Source organism: Cygnus olor, chromosome 1 (genome assembly GCF_009769625.2).
Source record: "Cygnus olor isolate bCygOlo1 chromosome 1, bCygOlo1.pri.v2, whole genome shotgun sequence".
In the NCBI taxonomy this organism is placed as follows: domain Eukaryota; kingdom Metazoa; phylum Chordata; class Aves; order Anseriformes; family Anatidae; genus Cygnus; species Cygnus olor.
Window position 1 is genome coordinate 149,370,288 of NC_049169.1, and position 21,626 is coordinate 149,391,913.

Genomic DNA, 21,626 nt, shown 5'->3' on the forward strand with positions numbered 1-21,626 from the left:
TATGGGTCTAAAACATACGCGAGTATGGTTTAGAAACCTGAATCCATTAAAGGAAAGCCAGAATGGAAAACTTGATCTGGAGATTCTTATCCAAAGAATATATTTAATGATTACAGATATGGAATGCTTTGGCTAAGAGTTTTAGACCAAATGTAAATTCCTAAAGGCTGGCTGCAAACTATAACTAAACTCTAATTCTCTGCTGGAATAAGGAGGACTAATCATATGCATAAACACTAGAACACATTTTTGAAAGGCTTTTGATCTCCCACATAAACAATGTACACTTCTAATAAAAAAGGTTACAGAGCATCCAGAAGTTTACTGTGTAAGAGTATAGAAAGCTTTTCAATATAAACAACTCATTTAACAAGGCTTCCAAATCTTGAAGTAAGTGCCAGCTTCGAGATTCAGTTTTTAAAGGTTGGGTAAAAATAGATTTTTATTTATCAAGGATTATATGAGCGTTTTCAGTAACCTAAGCTGAGGAAAAAGAAAGATAAATTAGGTGATTAAGTTTACTAACACAAAAATTTTGTTGTCATAGAAGTCACTCTCATTTGTATTTTACAGTAGTCCTTTTCTTAACAAACTAAAGGTTAAAAAAAAAAAAAGTCATACAAAGGCTCATTTAAAAATTATTAGAGTGTTTGCCAAAGTAGCCTATCTAAAATCATGGAATATGTGGTCCCTGGTATGCGTCTCTGACAATGTGAAATGCATATGTGGTAATGTGTTAGATATTAAAAACATTCATTTTAATTATAGCTTACCTGCAAAATTATCAAAGAGTGGGTAGGGAATGCCCCCAAGACATTACCTACACAAATTGGATCCTTTCCTCGAGCAAGAGTTCCTTCTTCTGCAGCCAAAGGATATGAATGACTCAAACTGAAAAAATTCTGACACAAAATATATATAACAAAACAAACACACAAACAAAAAGGATTGTGTATATATAGGTATGCATACATATACGCATGTTTACTTCTCGCTTTTACCCAGATGCTCCTCAATTGAACATATAGAGGCAGACCTTCATTCTGAAATAGCACATGACAAGCACTCAGCTAAATCCCCATGCAACTCTTTGAAAATGTACCCCATGTTGATAGGCTTTCATAGCTGAGCTTCCAAGGAGGTTAAGCCTCGTTCAGAAATCCAAGTTATCAGTATCGCTTGTTTGGAGAGCTTGAACAATTCAGGGATATAAACATACTTTTGACCCATTGCCTAGTGATGCTTATTTTCAAAACTTGTTCTCTGTGGAAGTCACAGTGAAACAAAATGCTATGACACTTCAATGTTGTGTAGTTTTGGATTGAAATTATACTGGTTCTGACATAAATTTTGGGCTTTGTGCTCTAAGCATGCAGAGCAACTCATTGAAATCAGGTTAATCCCTGAAAAAGTGAGAGCAGTCAATGGTACTAAAGCTTCAAATATGAATGATCAGGAACACGTGAGGTTGCTGAGAGAATATTGCCTCTGTGGGAGGACTTAGGGAAGCCGATGAACTATAACCCCTTGAATGATTGTCCTTTTTAAGGAAAATTGCTCCAAATGCCTCTTGAGATATATTCCTAGAGTCAAACTTTTATTTTGTCTTTTTTATTTCCAGAATGTACAAGTAGGAATTATCTTTTTTCGTCCTTACAATAATGAAAAAAGAAAGTAATCAAATAGTCTGGTGGATTATACACCCTCTTTAACTTTATATCCAGCATATAAATGTTTTGGATTTCTTATCGTGACCACCTTAAAATGTGCTGTTTTATTGATTTTATTTTATTTTATTTTATTTTATTTTATTTTATTTTATTTTATTTTATTTTATTATTTTATTTTTTAATAGAAATGTCAAATATACAGAGGCAGTCCATGTGTATATATCTGTTAACCAGTATGATTTGTCAGACAAGAGTTTTTGTTCATTATCTTTTTGACTCTGGGAATCAGTGTGGGAATCATCTTGTGAAATGATTCTCTTAATTCTCCATGGTAACAGCCACAGAGAAATTATAATAGACTGGAGGATGAAATATTCCCTTGTAAATCAGGAAAGAAGAAGCCTGATTCTTCTTGCTTCAAAAAGCACTGCCTTTTCTAACATTAAAGCTTAACATGCCACATTTCTGCTGATGTTTTGAGAAATTAAAATATTTTTGCTCAGATGCCTCAGATTGTTTTTTTCCCTCAGGGTATTACAGATTTAGTTAGGGAGTTTGTTGCTCTGCTACTAAAGTAATGGGTAAAAACAATATGGGATATATCTGGGATACAATATGGGAATATCTGGGAAGAAAAATTATTTGGGGTCTTGATTATCCTACACCATGCTCTTGGAAATGTATTTTGGTCAAATTGTTTGAGGAGGGTAATAAGGGATAGCTTTTGGTGCTGCCCTACTGGTGACCAAATAGGCTTGGCAACTCTGAAGCCATACATCAGCCAGATAGGAGGAAGCTTCATGGGGGAGGTGTTGCTTTGACAGATGCCTGCAGCTCTTGCCTGAACTGAATGGATTGTACATCTGGCTGCCTACAACTACATTACACTACATGGTACAATCTCTTCATCTCCATGCCTCCCACACCCTAGCTTTCCACCCCCCATTTATTCTGGGTCTGATTCTGTAGCTATGACACTGACTTCATCATACAAATCTGGGTAGAGTTTCTGCCGACTGCTAAAAAATGTTTCACAGAAATGTGGCTGCTGTCCAGACATCTGTTCTTGTCTCATCTTGTACTTCTGTTTAGACCTTTTGATCTCATTACCACCTCTATAGTTTTGTTTGTTTTACTTTTTGTACCAAGAATTCTTTTTTTTTTTTTTGGTCCCTGCAGCCATTCCTTAAGTCAAACACCCAGTCTCTCTGTCCTCCACCAAAAAGCCTCCACCAAAAGCCTCCACCAGGCTGCAAATGGGTTCTCCATCTGATAACTGCAGCTATCCATCAAACCAAAGGATTACTGTGGTAATATGGTCTATGACTAGGAGGTTTTCTTGTCTCCCACATGTAAGAAGACATTTTGTGGTCAGTTTTGACCAACATTTTGTGTGTCCTCAGAGTGTTACATATTGCCCATAATAGTCTGTTTAAAGTCTACTTCTCTGTTAAGTTTTTAAGTATTTTAAGTATTACCATCTTTACCTTCAATTTTTTTTTTTCTCCACCCTAAGACTTTACAAATATTTAAGTTTTGTCCTGTGAAATCTTTTGACTTCTAGTTCTGTGGTCCTTCCCTAAGTGGAAAGTCTTTTGTTCTTGCAGAGCTTAAACCATTCTGATGGGTTAGCAAGTCTGAAAAACAAACAAACAAAAAACCAGAATATTCAAATAAACTGAATTCTTCCAAAACTGCAGACTTGCAAGTATTTTTTACCTGGCAGTGGCATAATTTATCATCACCTTTATTTTTTTTTCCTTTTTTTTTTTCCCTTTTTTTTTTTCCTTTTTTTTTTTTTCCTTTTTTTTTTTTTTTCCTTTAGGAAAATGTGAAGAATTTTGCATGAAGAATTATGTATGATCAACTTTTTAATTATTATTATTATTTCTATTTTAATGCAAAAAAGCTCAGAGTTTTACGCTAAAGACTTTAGTAAAAGTATCACACTTGCATATTAAACAGACTGGTTTGCCATAATGTAATATAGAATTATAGAAACATTAGGGTTGGAAAAGACCTCCAAGATCATCTGGTCCAACTGTCACCCCACTACCAATGTCACCCACAAAACCATGTCCCTAGGCACCTTTCCTTAAACACCCCCAGGGATGGTGACTCCACCACTTCCTTGGGCAACCTGTTCCATTGCCTGACTGCTCTTTCTGAGGAGAAATGTCTCCTCATTTCCAACCTGAACCTCCCCTGGCACAACTTGGGGCCATTCCCTCTAGTCCTATTGCTAGTTACCTGTGAGAAGAGGTCAACCCCCACCTCCCCACACATTCCTTTCAGGTAGTTGCAGAGAGCAATAAGGTCTCCCCTGAGCCTCCTCTTCTCCAGACTAAACAGCCCCAGTTCCCTCAGCTGCTCCTTATAGGACTTGTGTATAGCAAAACTTAAAGATGTTTTAATTAATTTGTAAGTGACATGAAGGTTATTTAAGATTTTTTTTTTATTTATTTCAATTTTACATTTTTTAAAATCTCAAACTGTGCCTTGTAAGTTGAGCTTGTGATGAAGAACTATTGGAAATTCTGAGGACTCAATAAAAAACCACTAAGAGCACAAATGGAAAAGGGCCAAGGCTTTGTATATATTATTTACCAAAAAGATACACTGAGCTTGAAGGAACATGCTGTATTGACAGAACAATATAATATCTTCTTCAGAATACAATACACCGGTGCAATAAAGGATGAGTCTAGCACTGTGGTGAGAGCAATTGGGCAGTGACAGAATGAAGAGTGCACACAGAAAAATCTTCACTGTTCTTCTGGATTATCTTCTAACTGTGTATGTTCTCCGTCCTAGTAAAACTAACCCATCTGAAAAAAAAATGGAGAAGCTTGTGATTTATTAACTTTACATTTTCTGCTTTGGTTCAAATGAAAACTAGGAAGATACAACAACACTGTCCCCAGTCCATGCACTGGAAAATGAGGAGACAAAAGTCCTGCATTTTGTTTTATACCCTGCTTTCTCTTATAAACCCTCACAAGAAGGGCCACCATCACTCCTTAGAAATAATATTGTTTTTCACAGAAATTGAGTTATATAATGCTGTTGGCACAAATTCTAGTGCTGTATTCTGCCTCCATGTCACAAGAATACTGGCAAATAAATTAATACATTTGTGTAGGCATACTACTCAGTGATGTTGTTTTATCTTGTGCCTGTGCTGTACATTTGCACAAGCAGAATTGTTACTGGAGTTTGCAGTTTAAAGATACACAGTGACCTGCTGTCTAAGGTATCTAAAGCTTTTCAAATCTTAAATTTCAGTCAAAAATTTCACTGAAATGCTGCTTTTCATCATCATCAGGAATCAAATACAAACCAGAAATCAATTTTTCAGCTAGTTCTACACATGCAGAGATTTTTCAAATATTTGCAATGCTTAGGAAAATCTAATTAGAATATATATATATATTTTTCTCATGAAATATGAAATATTTTCACGTTTTCATGAACAGTGGTTTACCCTTTTTTTTTTTTTCTTGTAAGGGCTCTTCATTTTTTATGAATTTAAGAAAATGCAGTACAAAATGCAGACTGTTCCTAGGCTACATGAGAGGTCCTTAAAAAGTTAGTGTAGTCCACAGGAGATGTATGACTAACCTTAGTGATGCATACATGTAGAAGCTAGACTGCTTCAAAGACGCAGTCAGATCTCCTGGCAATGTTTGGACTCTTCCATGTAGTTTAGGATGCTCTTGTGAAATTTCTAACATATTGCTTGTGCCTGTCAAAGATAAATTTGGAATTGATTCTTTTTCCTTTCTGCGAGCAACTTACAAGCAATATTTGATGATGCTACTAGTTATCAGGAGTATGCAAAGACACAGAAGAATAAGGAGAGAAAAAGCAAAAACCAAGGTAATAATATTAAGATTAGACTGCTACTTAATGAAGACACCAGCATAACCTCTTCCATATGTATGTATGGGGATTTATGTTTTTTAATTATTGTTACTTCTACCACAGTTTTGTCTCTCTTCAGCTTTTTGCAGGGTTTCCTGTGTTTAATGGAATCATTTTATTAAAGTGAGGAAAGAGATAATTTTGGAGAAAGCATGGACCCATTAAAGAAGTGAGGAAAAATAATACAGTGTTGGTGAACATGGGGCAGATTACAGTGACTGGTTTAGTCATGTTGTCAGAAGAGCTTGTGACCTTTAAAAAAGGATCAAAAAAATTTTAAAAGCATAGTCAAAACCAATATGTGATCTTGAGTCCGTTCATGGTCGTGAATTTTGAGTGGGCAGTCTCACAACAGTTTAGCACGTCACTCTCTCTGAATTACTAGTAGTTTTGTACAACTATCTTTTGTCCACAAAATTGGGTCTATGTGTACACCATTATACATAAAAATCAAAAATATATATTGAAATATTTCACTGTTGGACGTAATATTGGAGGTAGTTGTATCATAGAAATAATCAATTGCAGAAAAATACAAAGGGCATGTGCGTAATGTGTTTGAAGTGTGCCATTCTAATCACAATATCTTACTAGAATAAAACAAATGTTAATGCGTTCTTCAATTAAACTAATGTAAGCAGTTATCCTGCATTTGTTAGAGTAAGTAAAGATGGAATACTGAAAGATAAACAACAGCAAGCAATGACTTGCCTGAATAACAACCACCATGACTGAAACAAAAGATAGTGAATTTATATTGGTTACTAGGTACATCTGTTCCTGACGTTCATGACCTCTGAGGAAGTGACAGCATGTAGAAATGAACCCAGAATATAACATATGAACAATTAGCTTTTTAAGTCAGCTTCAGGGAGGCTTGTCTATGTTCATTTTTCATCTGACATTTGTGAACTGCTTTATTCTCAATGTCTATTACCAGATTTAAAAAAAAAAAAAAAAAAGCTTGATCAGTCCCTCTCCACAGACTGGCCTGGCTGAGATGTATTTTGCTGAGAAAAGTCCAGTACAAACCTGTCTTCCAGAGAGGCTGTCCTATCTCTGGTGCAAGCAGGGTAGAGTTCAGGAGCCCCATCTGCTGCAGTGAGTCATCACTGCATCTCCCAGAAGGATCAACACCTGTTAGCAGGGCAAGTTCACTAAAGAAAAGCTGCCAGTCTATTAAACGGTAATAAAAGCAGTTCATGGCTAAATCATAAACATAAGTTTGCAATAAAATGCAATATCTGCATAAATCTGTCATCTGAAGGATACAACTGGAAATGCCTGTACCTCACCCCTCTGTGCAAAATTACTGTGTGTTATCAGTGAATTCAAAAAACCGTCACTTACAAAACCAGCACGTATCTGCAGAGTCAGTTATTGGAAATGCATGCAGGCAGGAATTCAAAGGTGGAACTTCTGTTTATTTTAAGCATCACACCCTGTCCCAGACCAAACATTAGCCCTTTTTTTTTTTTTTTCTTGTTCACTCCCAGTTGTTATTTTTTTGTGTATGTTCAGCTCTACATTTTCAATGCCTCGGATATACTTGCTCAACTCTCCTCTTGACCCAATGCTCTTCAGAGAATGATTTTAATTATACTATGGTAGTTAAGGTGTATGGCGCTTCCTGAAGATTAAATAGGTGTCTGAAAAAAGTTTGTAGCTCTTAGTTACACCCTAACTGGGAGGTGTAATTCAACATTATTTGTCAAAAATGCCCTATGCTTGTTGAATTTCTCTTACAAAAGCAAAATAAAACTTAGCTAAAGTACAATTTTCTAGTAGGGGGTGAATATTCTGGCTGTTTTCTCATCTTTTAATTTTGAGGCACAGCATGCATGTCATGTTGATCGTGGCTTCTGAGTGATAAGCTCCCTGAGATTCTCTTCTTACTGTCCAAGGCTGAGGGTAGTAAGAAGACTGTGAGTATATGGATCTGTTATAGGACACTGTGGCTCTAATTAGCAACATGAGACAGATGGGAGTTGGGGTGGGTGGAATAGAATCTAAAATGGATAACTGCATGCACTTACCTGTGCTATCTGGATTTTGGGGAAAGTGAAACTCTGAACTGAAATTTAAATTAGGTGTTGCAGATTGCCCATTCAAGTAGAATTTTTAGACACTAGATAGTACTGAAATTCTTGTCTCAAGTAGATGGAGCTTTGGTGGAGTTGTCCTTATTTTACAGCAAGACTGAATGCTATTTGTAATATGTTGTATACTAATTAGGCAACATTTGAAAATATATATCTTTAGGGTGTATAGACAAATTACCTTAAAAAAAAAAAAAGTAGAATACTCACCTAGCTTTACTATCTGGCTTTAGATGAGCTTCAGAATATGTAGGTGTAGCATAAATAAATATATGTAAACTCAGTGTGAAAAATGATGATCTGTTTAGTTATGAAACCCAATCCAGTATTAATGATTGCTGATGAGCTGTCAGTTACCATGCCTTGATTCAGAGGATGATGATCTAACATTTTCAAGGCCACTTGAACCATATTTACTCAGATACATCCAATACATATCTAGTCAACTCTAATGCTCTTTAGGCTGATTTCCTATGGAAATTTTCCAGCCTGTTGTCTGAATGGGTGGAAAGATAAAATCTCAAAGGTAATCATGTTTAAAAGATGCCATGAAAGTAATGACTGGTGGAAGAGGGAGACATTCTAGGTGACTTGACTGAAGAAAGGGCTTCCAGGTGAGTTCACAGCTTCTTAGAGATTCCTGGTGACGAAAACTTTCTCAGCACTCAAAGCATCTCTTTGAAATACAGTGTGAAAGATTGCACCTGCCTGACTTGTCTACTTGTCAAGCTGAAGCAGTACCTTTGCTCACTGTCATCTGGATGCAATGTGCTCAAAGGACAGTGCAACCACCTTCTAAATAACAGGTAAGCTACACAGCTGGGCAACAACTACTGTTGTATAACTTGGGAGCCTTTGAACTATGTAAGGTTTGGGTAGTGGTGGTGAGAGAGAAGAGTCTGCTAGGCTGCTTAAGGTCCCCTCTCCCAATGCACAGTATGTCTGCACCTGACTAAAGAGTATTTGGCTCATGAGACTGAGGCACAGACACATAGGAGACAAGATGGCATTAATTCCTCTAATTGGGGAAGCATTTGTTTTATCTCTCTTTGCTGCAAGAGAGAACAGGTCCTGCGGGGTCACACTACTGCCATTTGCCACAGAAGAGCATTCAGAGCTCTTAACTCCAATTGTGCTCCTGTGGAGTCTCCATTCAGGCTTGTAGTGGAGAGTAAGAGGCCAATTTAACCTCCCATGCAGCATGCAAGAGCTTGCTTTATGTAAACTGCTACGCACTGATAGCTCTGGTTTCCAACTAACCATGGTAATTCAGAAATTATCAGAGAAATGTAAATAAAAAAAAAGGAATACAAAAGAATAAAAATGTGTAGGCATTGAGGGCCTTGGGATCTCTAGTGTAGGCTGGAGAAAGACAGTGGCTCACACACTGTTTATCACATAAAGCAATTGAATCAAGTGGAAATAGGTCTTTAAAAAAATCCTGTGTAGCAGAAATGGAACTTGATGGCTTAAACTTGTACAAACATATTTCAGGGCTGTTTGGAGCTTAAAATACTGATCGTGCTATGAGTTAGATTTTTTTTTTCTTGTTGATTTTGTTAACTCTTTGGTGTCAGTAGCTAACCTAGCTCACACAGCCAGGGTTTTGTTTATTTTCAGGTTTCCACAGCTTCTGATTAACATTTATATAAAAAGTTATATCTTCTGTTGATGCTTATTTTCTTGAAGGTTCATTATAGTGGCACCCTGCAATGTCAAAAAAGACCAAACAAACAACAAACAAACAAACAAAAAGCCTCCCTACATTTTGGGCAAACTCTAATCACAGTCACTTAACTTAGTAATGAGAAATTGAATCTTTGTAGAAGTAAGAGAGTCTGTTTGTCCCATTCTGTCACCTACCACGCTTCAAACTCAGTACAGAATTCCGTCCCTTTACAGGTGCTTCAGCTGAATTTGACCTGTGTTCTCTCTCTTTCTCTCTCTCCCCCCCCACCTTTTTTTTTTTTTTTTTTTAATTTTTATTCTGACTTTCTGAATAGGACCTCTATTTTTGTTCACCTACAACTTATAATACAACAGTATTTGCTGTGACCTTTAGTTTTTTAAATGATACAGACAGGTAACCTTGTTCAGATCCATTTCATACATCTGTAATGAAGTTTGTTTCTTAAAATGCCTAGGTTTGCTTTCTTTTATTGTTCAACTGAAACAGCAAATAAAAGCCTGTTAATTATGCTTGTCATCCAAGTTATTCTGTTGGTAAAAGAAGGCATTTGATCAGTTACAGGTTTCAAGCTATTCAGGTGACTTTCTCCTGTTAAATTAATCAATTTAATGGGCACACTAAAAAGTAAGTAGATCTGGACCTTTGTTCTTTGCTCTTTTTTTTTTTTTTTTTTCAAAAAAATAGAAGGTAGATGAGTAGATGAGATTCTGACTCTTGTTAGGACCACTGTTCAGATGCAAAGTAAGTTTTGGAAAAGATAGATGAATCCTGTCACACTCAAATTCCATGTTACAATGCATGAGAAATGACCTCAGTGTCAGTCCTATTAGCTACCTTTAACCTCTCTGAATCTAAGCTGAACACTGAAGGTAAACACGAACTCTCAGATTTAGCCAGCTTGAAATATACACTTGTGTCAGCAGAAAAAAATTCATTTCAAACATCTGAGGTGTATCAAACATGGGATTGCTGTTCAGCAAACCTTTAACCTTGTATTTTTTGCTGGAGGATTTCTTTAGGGATAACTCAGACATTCAAAATACTGAAATGAGTGAGATGTTTCTACACTTATTATAAAAACTAGCTTGTATAGTTCCCACTAGATTATATATATATATATTAAAAAAAAAAAAAAAAAAACAACAACGTGAGGATAGAAGTCCTTATTCAATTTTCTATTTAATATTTCATTTAGGTAATTTCATTTTAAGAAAATGGGGAAATCCCTGAATAAAGACAAAGCAAACAAATGAAAAGAGGGAAAGCAAATGCTAAGAGTTCTCTGACATATCAGTTTGGACGGGATACAAGAATGATTTGGTTTCTGTTATGCAGAAGGTGTCCTTAAAATGTGGGGAAAAAAAAAATTCTTATTGATTTCATAATATTCATGCGTATAGATGGGGTAAGCCTAGGAATTCGCAAGGTAAATCCACCTAGAAGAATTTTATAATGAAGGAATGTAAAAATAATGATTATTTGATGAGACAGACGCAAAAATGAAATGTTACTCAGATTTTTCTGTTGGTGGTCTTTGTTGTCTGTAATATTCAAAGAATGTTCTCGCTCTCTCCGTTTATAATCTACTTTGTGACTATATATATATATTTCAAGCATTTACTCTGTATTGCTATTTTAGTGCAAATGATTGCTAAATAATGATTTTCTACTTAAGAAATAATCCCCACTGTTGCAGGATCTGCATCTGATCATTAAATATGACTATAACTGTGCAGCCAGAGAAGAAAGTGTGGATATATAACAGGGATCAAAATCAATTACTGGGCTGCCTCACTCACAACAAAAGAGAACTATTGCTATTAGCATATTTTTTCTTAAAAATAAATAAATAATTTAAAATGTCTTTAAAGTTAAAAGAAAAAGTATATTATGAATTCATTTTTTCAGATGACACTTAATCAGAGTAAAAGTCAGCCAGAGTAATTGTTTTTAAACAATCACTGTATCTTCATATTGTTTCCACCAATTTATTAAGCATCTCTGAATGCAGATGGGCTTGTGAGATGATGAGGTGAATGTGACTGTGAATTATTGAAGAAATTCTTATTGTCTTCCAAGATAAGTTTATGACTTGCCTCTACAAGTTTCTTCTACTCAGGAAACTGACTGACTGCTGCCAAGATTTGTATACTCTTCTGTCTCCATTTAAATCTCTATTGTTTGTCAGCTTTGCATTCACACACAATTCTTTTACAGGTTTAATTCATTTTTGTCCAAATGACAAGTATTTTTATAGAGTTTTTTGTCTTTTTGGTATCACTTTCTCTAACAAGGCACACACTGTATAATCAGCCAACTACTCTGTAATTATGTTGCAAAGACTGTGTAAATACCTAATTATTTTCATGCAGATTACTTGATAATTATACTACCAGTTACAAAGTAACTCAAAGAATAATTACCATGTAACTTCCACTTTTTAGATGTGAGGATAAGGTTTTGTTTTAAAGATATAGAGAAGTGCATAATTATCCTGGGGTTACATTCTACTGAGATTATCGATTATCCTACATTTAAAGTATTATTATATGGTTACTGGGCTCCATATCATGTTATCACAGTTTGAAAAAAAACCCACCTCTTTGCTCTCTGCTTTGTAGCAAGTGTTAGACAATGACAATGTTAACAGTTTTATACTTTCTTATTAATTGAAATGGGTTTTAGACATTTTTTTTGATTGTGAAGAAGAAAATTCCTTTTTTTACTAAATCGTGCTATGTTTTTTGAAGAAGCAAATGACATGTACCCAGACTCTTAAAGGGGACTTGGATAATGCAAAGCTCATTTATGCCAAACATTCTTTAAGTTTCTAGAAAGGGTACCATAGTGTATGGCTTAAGAGTAATGAGGTATCCCACAAAGGATGCTATCCATCTCTTAGAGTAGACCATAGGGAGACAGAGGGTGTCGCCTGTAGCTCTCAGGACAGGGATGGTCTTCTTCTATCTCCAATTGTATTAAGTAGTCTTTGGATAAAATATAAAATGAACATTTTGCAGTACATTAAGTAACTCCGGGACTCCCATCTCATTTCTAGCCACAAAGATACAGACTAATGAACTTGTTGCCTTGTTGGTTCAGTTAATCTTTCACTACATTATGGGAAATTGAACCACTTGAGTTGGAAGGGATAAGAATGTTCTGTTTCTCCTTTTGAGAAGCCTGGTATTTTGTCTGCTGGCTACAGCCAGTAGAGCTTTCTTATAAAACACACTGAAAGAACGGGGCATACAGTGTGATTTATTCCTGTTATACTGCACAAGTAGTCTCCCAGTTATTTTTTGATGCTGAATTTAGAAGCATTACACATCACCACTGAAGTAACATGGATGCACATGCAGGATCCCACACTAAGCTATCTGGTAGTAGGCAGTAGTTGAGCAAAGGGATGGATCCCACTGCTTCCTACATAAGATTATGTAGGACCAACTTTATGCATAGGCAAAACAAATGGTAGCCTGGGACAGCATGTTGGAGGAGGGGTTGCAAGTTCATCATCAGCTGGAGAGGATGTCTGGGGAGTCTCATATTGGTGATAGCAGACTGTGACTGCCCAGTACCACCTGAGCTGCTCTTCCAGCAGGAGGAGCCCAACTGCAGAACCTAAGTAACACCAGCACTTGAAATTTTACCTCTGCTCTGAATGCTTCCACCCATACAGTCAGTGGCTCCATCTCTGAGGGACCAAATGAGAAGGAGGGAGCCAGTCCCCCCTCTTTTTACTAATCCTATGGCAGCACTGTGTTTGCTTGGTGGGAAAAGGGCAGCATTGCTCAGCATTGCTCAGCATGAGTGAACCAGACAGCGAAGCTTGCTGGGTGGCTGCTAGTGCCTGTGGGAGCTTCCCTATGACTTTCACAGCTAAATTTTACCATAAGTTATTTTGTTGATAAAGGATGGCAACACTTGGTATTGTTTACATTGCTGAGAAACCCTGAGTGAACCCTGAAACTATTTTCATTAAAGGGCGGAGCATGTTTTGGTAGGTCTGTTGTTACAACTGTGTTTACATCATATAAATATCTGTAAAAGCCAATGCCACAGGCTTCCAGATCTGTTGCTTCTAGTGTAAGACTGCAGTGGAAACTCCAGATACATAGTCATGCAGGATATCTCAAAGAGAATATTGGTAAAGGATGAAGTGGCTAACAGTTTTGAATGCAATGAACCTTTTCTCTGCTGCCTGTGCTCCACATTTTCCTGAGATCTGTTACATTTGATTCTTTTTTACTCAGGCAAAGAAGCTGAGAAGACCATGCTCCCCTCTTGCTCTTGCCCAATGCAGATGACTCTGGTGGCTGTATAGCAATGCCAGCTTGGCTTGGAGGGGGATTTGCTTTGGGAATCTTCAACATGGATTTTGACTAATGCTCTTTACAAATGAACATGCTGCCCTGGCTTTCGTCCAAAGCTTGCACCTGTATTTGTTGTTTTGTATGTTGGAAGACAGGAAACAGTCCTTCAGTATATATGTGTGTGTATCTATTTTATATCTGTGGATATGCATATATAAAATACATACAAATGTGCGTATTTTTTTTTTTTGTATATGCATGTGTATATTGTACAGTGGCTGATCCTAAGAAGAAAACATCCCATTGGAAATGATAGCTTGTTGTCAGACACCTTAGTATCTCATATCTAAGCCACTGAAACTGCTAGACAGCAAGTCCTTGGTGCTCCCTGATAACTTTCAACTGGTACATTTCAAAAGCATCCTACTTGCTGACACCCTGGAGCTGTTGAGATGTTGTATAGGTGACAAAAGGTGTCAAGGCAAATCTGAGCTGCCAGGGAGCCCGCTGAATAATCACAGGTTGCCAAAACATATCGTTTCATTAAACTGGAGGACAATCAGACCTAAGATAATTTTTTATGTGGTTTCAGTGTTCCAGCTTCTCTTTCTATGGCAACTGGCCAGTACTTCCAGTACAAAATGTACAATGTTCTGTCAGGACCAGGGACATTGCTTTGGCAAGCTACACAAAGGGGGCAAGACAGATCTGGCTTACTGCATTGTTTTAAAAAGCCACTTGGGTTGTTAATTCCGTCCTTTTTTAACCTAGCTTCAGCCAGCTGGTATAATAAAAGAGGGAGAGTAAGAGTTGGACCTTTCCACACTCATGGGATATTGCTTCTTTTAGAAAAACCAAATACCTGAGACACATCTGTGAGCTGAGCCAATCTGTCCTTTCCTGCATGCCTTTCTAAGTGATATGCACAGTGAAAAACACAAAGCTGCAGGAGTAGCAGGAATCTAGCTATTCCCAAGGAACTGTATTGGTCTCTGATTGCTGCAGCTGTTCCATAGATTCACGTACTGAGAAAGTCATGACTCACAGTGCTGTTACTGGATCAGCCCAGTCTCCCTAAAGGTGAGTGTCTGCCTTGCTGGGTATGATTTCTCTAGGAGAAGTATTATGTACAATATAAGGAAGATAGCACAGGATGTGTGTGGGTGTTACAGATGGCACAGGAGTATGTATACAGGGCTAGAACATATGGAGTCTTGGGGTTTGCTATACCATATTTAACAGGAGAAAAAAAAAAGTCTCTCTGCATGAATGGTCCTGAAGCTGCAGCTTTGGCTCTGAACCCTTGCTCTCCAATGTGCTTCATCTTCAAAGCTGGAAATAAAGGGAATGTAGTCCTCATCTTTATCAAAATCTGTTTTCAAAACCTATTTTAAAAGCCTACGTGTTGTAGCAGCAAGGTTGTGGATTATTCAAGTGATGTAGCATATGTTCATGGCATTAGTAACTCTCCTGGTGGAATCACAATCTTGTGAGTAACTCTATTGGTGGAATCACAATCCTGTGATGAGTATTTTTATTCACTTGAATCAACTGCTCAAATTAATAAGTTGTATAAGATCAAGAGCCTTCCTTAATAAAGAAAAACAAACAAACAAACAAAACCACCACCACCAATAAAAAACCTCAGAAAAATATTTTCTTAACTGTCCCTCTGAAAATAAAGTACAATTTCCTTGGACAATAAATATCCACAAAGGCCTTCCAATAGTCTTTTAAAACAGTGTTCAAATATTCACAAAATACATCAAAATAAGAATTTATTAGGAAAACAAAACACTTTAAAATGTTACTGCAAAACATAGGACAGAATTCAGTGGCTAAGGTACAGATGTACAGATGTGTAATGCTGATGGGTACCTGAGACATCCACATGGGGCTGGAAGATATGGCAAATAGAGAAGACTTATAGTTGACCGAAAACCTTCTGGAGAGCATGGGGAGTACTTTAAATTTTTATTTTATTTTATTTATTTATTTATTTATTTTTTTGGTACCTGGCTGTTTTTAGGCCACTTAACTCCACTTCTGGGTTCAGCTGGTATGGACCATCTCACCAATCCATGTCTGGCTGGTGGTGTGCTACAGACAGCTTGCAGAAAACTTGCTCTAGTCTTACGCTGTGCAGCCCATCCTTTTCCCTAGACATTGTGCTCACCAGGATTGCACCCTTGGCTCCAGATTTCATTTTTGCTTAGGTTTCCATCTACACTTTCAGTTCCTCCTTTTGCTAAAATAGACAGACTGCAAGGAGGCATTTGAATTCTTTAAAAAGTCTGGTAGGAATTTTGGTCACTGGAGAAGTCAGCAAAGTAGTTGGTGGGATGCTGGAGTGGCATGGGGTTTTGTCAGTTTTTAACAGAAGTTTGGCTACTGTGTGTGATTTGTGTGTGAAAACGTTACTCAGGTTACAATTCATCCAGGCTTTCTTTTTATGCCCATGTGAGACAAAATGCAATACCAGTACCTCATCTGGAAAGCTTGAGCTCTGCTCCTGACTGTCCAGGCCTTATAAAAGTGAGCACAAATGTTAAGTGACCTAGATATCTGTCTGCTGCTGTGAACTGGAGCTGTCTCTGGGAGTCTGGCAGTGGGAGAAGCTGTTCTGCTCTATAATGAATGACTGGGGGCATGACATTTAATCAAACAGGTTAATCAAACGCTATAACTGTGCATGTTTTTCTTTCAAACTGTAGGAAAGAGTCCAAGGAGTCCAAACAAGTAAATAAAATAAAGCTATCTGGAAGCTTTTCCTGGCCTGATCTAGTCTACCCAGACCTGTCTAGGAAGCTCCTGTTCAATACAGAAAAGAGATCTGGGCACTTGTGTCCAAAACATAATCCTTTTGCATATGTTGGGATATGCTCAAATTCCACCTTACAAGTGTCTAATTGTGCTTATTTCTTCTGCTTACAGCTCTGTATTGTGTGGGTAATTTAGTGGATTCAGGTTTTTGAAAATGAATGCCCTCATTTTTTATTTTTTAAAATTATTTTTATTACAACAGTGTTGCTTTTTACTAAATAAACGTTACAAAGATGCTCAATCTCTCTCTGGTTACTGAGATTCAAAAGAAACCATAAGACTCACTGAAGAACTGAATATTCAGTGGATTTTCCTACTGCTCCTTGTACCAAACACTTCATCTCATCGTTTTCTCTGAGGAGATATACTGTGCGATTCACTGAAATCATTCACAACATTTTATATTGACTCACACCTTCGCAAATTGTATGAAAATTCATGCAGTGTCAGAATTAGACAGTGATCCTTAATGCTGCCTCTAGAACTACTTTTGGCATTTTATAAATGGATTTAAGATTCTAGAGTAATTCATGTGAAAAACCTATTAAGCTAGTATTTTAAAAATACAAATTTGCTGATAATGTTTTTCTCTCTACAAACACAGGAACATGTATATATAAGGATCTCTCTACTATTTTAAAATAATGTAAATTCTGGAATTATCTGTTAAAGTCCATTATATTTAATATTGTTTAAAATGTCTATTACATAAATAAGACCCAATTTGACACTACATTTATTTTCAATACGAGGACTATACGAGGTTTTAATCTGCTATTACTTTTTTTTCAGGTGACACCCTTTCCTCTGTTTATGAAAGGAAGACTTTGTAAACAACTTTTAAATAATTTGCAATGTAGTAAACTACAGGTAATCTTTGCTGTCAAAAAATAAGATTTTAAATAAGTGAAATATGTCTAAAATCTCTGGAAAAATAGTTTTTCTTTTTAAAAGACAGAATTTTCAGAAATAATTGTCCTATCTGAAAGAAAACTGAACTATAATATTAAAGTGTTAGGTGTTTTCAAATGCAGTAAGTTTTGTGGAAGCAATATTCAAACAAAAGCCCATAGAAACCTTTAGAATCAAACATTTTCAACTGCAGTATTTGAGAAAAAATGTTAGGGAACTTCCTGTCAGTTCTCTTTCTGGTTAATAATAAATGTTCTTCAAAGTGTTCTACAGTATTTTATTACAAATTAATTAATATTTTGTTATTTTATTAAAAACAAATTCTTTTAACTCATTCTCTGTGGAGTTCTCCACTTTGAATTAGGCCCATCCCATTCCTGCATAGGACTCATTAAAAAAGATTAAGTCACAGTTATTTCATACAATGTTGTAGTAAATCCTAAAACATTTGGAAAAAGGAGTCTCCCGTAGTAACAACAGGGAATGTGGAGAGCAACATTTGATATTATAATTGCCAGTGTAATATTTTGACTGAAGTTGTGCATGTCAGGCAGCATCCTTATCAAGGCACAGTCAAGAAATGATGTTGCCTCTAAGGGTATGCAATAGCTGTAGCCTGATCCATCGGGGCTACACAAAGGGGGGAAAGGGATGAATTCACTGTGTGCGTTTCTGACATATCCCACACCTTTCTGAGCCTGTGTAAGGGCTGTTTGGGGTGGCTTACTGTGTCAGCAACATGCTTTTCTCTTTCGATTGGAGTTTTGATAAGCACAGGTCCTGAAGGATTGTATAATGCTGGCACTACCAGTCACCCTTTCCCTCTCTGCCCATAAAACCCAAGAAAGAAGCTGAAAATGTTTAAGGGCTGTTCTTTGTAAATATAATGCTCTTGATTTATATTACTGTATATATTTTTTTCTCAGCCAGCTAACACAAACAATGCAAAATATCAGTATGCTGAGTAGTTCTTTTTTGAGGGTCAAATTTGGGAATTAGATGAATCCAGAATACGTGAATAAAATGAACACTTTAGGGGCTGTAGCTTTAAATGTGTTATTTTAAAGAAAAATTCACTCCTATAATATAAGCTCATATACCAAGTGTTGGCTACTAATGAATCATTAATGTTGATTTACTTTTTCCTCCCTCTCCTTGAGGCTATATAAAAATGGTTCTGGCCCCTAAATGAAGTCACTGCAAAGTATTATTAATTTGGGGGAGAAGATAAACCTCTTGTTTCAAAAGGCCATTATAATTGCTTTCTGAAGAAAAAGGAAAAGCAATACCAGCCAGTTAATGAAAAGCAAAGCAAAAAGCCTTCCATAAGTAACAGTGGACCACTTGAAAGGAAAACAAAGAAGGTTCACATTTTCAATGCATAATTATCAGGCGGGTGTCACTGAAAAAAACTAGAAGGCACAAGTACACTGCATATACTAAGCATGATGTAGTGAACACTAGTCTTCCCTGCCTACTCTCTTGTTTCTATATTTGTCATGATGAATTGAAAAGAAGTTTTAAAATGTCTTAAAATCAGATAACAGTGACCAGAATAATCATAGTATCAATGTTTCCTATCTTGAACAACCACAGGCCTCTTTTTTTTATTCCTTCCCATTGTTCTCCTCATCCTTTTGCTAATCATGTCTTAATATATATCTGAAGCCCAGAGGGAGAAAGGGACAGGCACCGAGGACAGAAGGGCTGGACAGAACTGGAAGGTGGGTGTAACTGAGTCACACCATGTGGGAGAAAATGTTATGTGCTGGCTGTAGCCAAAGAGGGAGGTGACACAGGTTGATTCATGTTTGAAACTCTTCAGGTTGGCACAGGTTTGTGGGACACACACAGAGTAATTCTGATGTTGACTGAAATGCCACTGTATTGCTTAAAAAAGAAATAAAGGCACTGATAGCTTTTCAGAATAAGAGAAGCACATGTAATGTATCAAATTCTGTGCTGTGACTTTTGTCTTATATTCAGTTTGGAATAAACAGATGGAGATCTTGCTGCTTCTGTAACCTGACATTTTCAGTGCACTGAAGTTTCTTCAGAAAAAAAAAGCATGAACTGCAACAGCTGTCACTTTGCAGAGATCGAGTGATTGAGAACCTCATAGAGCTTTGCCAGATAGATCCTGATGCATCACTGATGCCTTTTCCATTATAACAGATAGTTGCCATCAGAAATGATATACAACCAAGAGGCAACATTTCACGTCCCGGATAACTGTGTTTCATTTGAGGGATGTGGCACCAGTTATTTAGTGAATATAGGCACAGGCAGCCCTTTTCCCCTACCCATGTCTGAACTTCGATTTTTGAAAGGCAATTTTAATATTTATCTTTAAGATTATAATTTATCCAAAGGGTGACAGACTGACATGTATTTTAATGCTGTTCATATGAAAATGTATTAATGCAAACTGATATCCTCAAAATGTAACTGAAGCTGTTGGATGTCACCTTAATTGTTTCAGTAAGGCTTTGTATACCCTGCTGTTGTGAAATAACCATGCTGCAAAGCTTTCAAAGAGGTGTCTTCAACAATGTGTAAAGAAGTAAATCAAAGCACAGTTTTTATGCACTTCATGTTAAAGGAATTTTACTTGAACATTTACAGCTTTTATATTGTAAAAAAATTAATGACAGTGATTGTCCTCTTCTATCTAAGAGGTTTTGTATCAAAGGAAGAACCTTAACAGATCTGGCGCAGCCACTGCAGTAATAGACAGCAAAATATATCTTGTGATTCTAAACAGACACCACCCCTGGGGAAAAAGAAAAAAAAAAAGTAAAAAAAAATGTAAAACTAAATCAAAACTTTGGAAAAAAAATATAAACGAAAGCCATTGTGGGTTACTGGTAACTAATGAAATGAGTATGTCCATCTTTCTTCCTGCTTTAGGAGCTCAGGACAGTGACGGAAGTGAAGACACCCAGGCTGTCAAGTAAGATGGTTGGGAGATTTGTCACTTGCCCAGTGTCATTAATAAACATCTCACTTGAGTCAAAGACGAGACTAACTGCTTGTTTACAGCTGTTTACTGTCTAGTGAATCTTGTATTAGAAACCTAGATTTTGAGGAATTTTTCTGCAGATTAGCCTCTCATTGGAAAGGGGAGCAAATGAGCAGAGGTTAGTCCTTATATTCAGTGTCAATTTCTTTTCCTTTCAATATCTTGGTCTTTTCAGTAGTTTTATTTCTTTGTACTCTCTGTTGCACCATAGGGGAGGAGACTGGTGAGGCTGAGGGGTGGGGATAGGAAGGTGGGTAAAAGAGTTTGGAGATAATATTCACAATTGTGAGTCATGCACAGAGAAATTTAGGAGAGGGTTTGTCAAGAATAACTTGAGTTACGTGACTCCATAAAATTTGAGGTTACAGCTGAAATAGGATGTATTCACATACCTATATGATTCCACATAAGCTTCCACACCTGCTATAGATCTACATGCAGCATTTGATGCAGGTTCATTACTGATGTATTGGATGTGCTTTTTAAACTTCAGGGCAAAATGCCTCGGCTACTTGCCATGGAATGAAAATGCATATGTTTCCAGTTACTAAAGGTGACAGCCACTTTTGTGCAAAACAGTCTTTTATTTAACCACCGAAAAGCTATACAACTGTCATAAATCTTTTTGAAATGGCATTGTATTAATTTCTGATAATATCCACCTTATCATTGTTTTCACTTTATGGTGCCTTAGCCCTTTCCTATGTATTATGTAATAAGAAAGTTTGATATTCACATTAAGTCTTTATGCTGCTGGATGTGAAAATCTTGTTTTCAAAAGACTAATGATGGCCCCTTGATTCTTCTTAGTACTCCCTCCATGAAGATCTACACTTCCATGTACACATCTTGCCTTCCTTTCCTTTCCCTAAAATGATATATCAAACACAAGGGCAACAGGAGAGGTTTCTCAGTTCTACGTATTTCAGTATTAATTTTTCTCCTCTCCTCTCCTCTCCTCTCCTCTCCTCTCCTCTCCTCTCCTCTCCTCTCCTCTCCTCTCCTCTCCTCTCCTCTCCTCTCCTCTCCTCTCCTCTCCTCTCCTCTCCTCTCCTCTCCTCTCCTCTCCTCTCCTCTCCTCTCCTCTCCTCTCCTCTCCTCTCCTCTCCTCCTTTTCCCTCTTCTACAGCTGACAGTTCTTTTCACTGCAGAAGGTAGCTCCCTAACGTT

General features: G+C 36.9%; 1 long non-coding RNA gene across 1 annotated transcript; it reads left to right on the plus strand.

Moving 5' to 3' along the window:
- Nucleotides 1-17,325: 17,325 nt before the first annotated feature.
- LOC121068499 lies at nucleotides 17,326-20,452 on the plus strand. The gene is made up of 3 exons (XR_005818912.1): nucleotides 17,326-17,392; nucleotides 19,103-19,158; nucleotides 20,345-20,452. It is a non-coding gene; the product is annotated as an uncharacterized LOC121068499 (long non-coding RNA).
- Nucleotides 20,453-21,626: the final 1,174 nt, after the last annotated feature.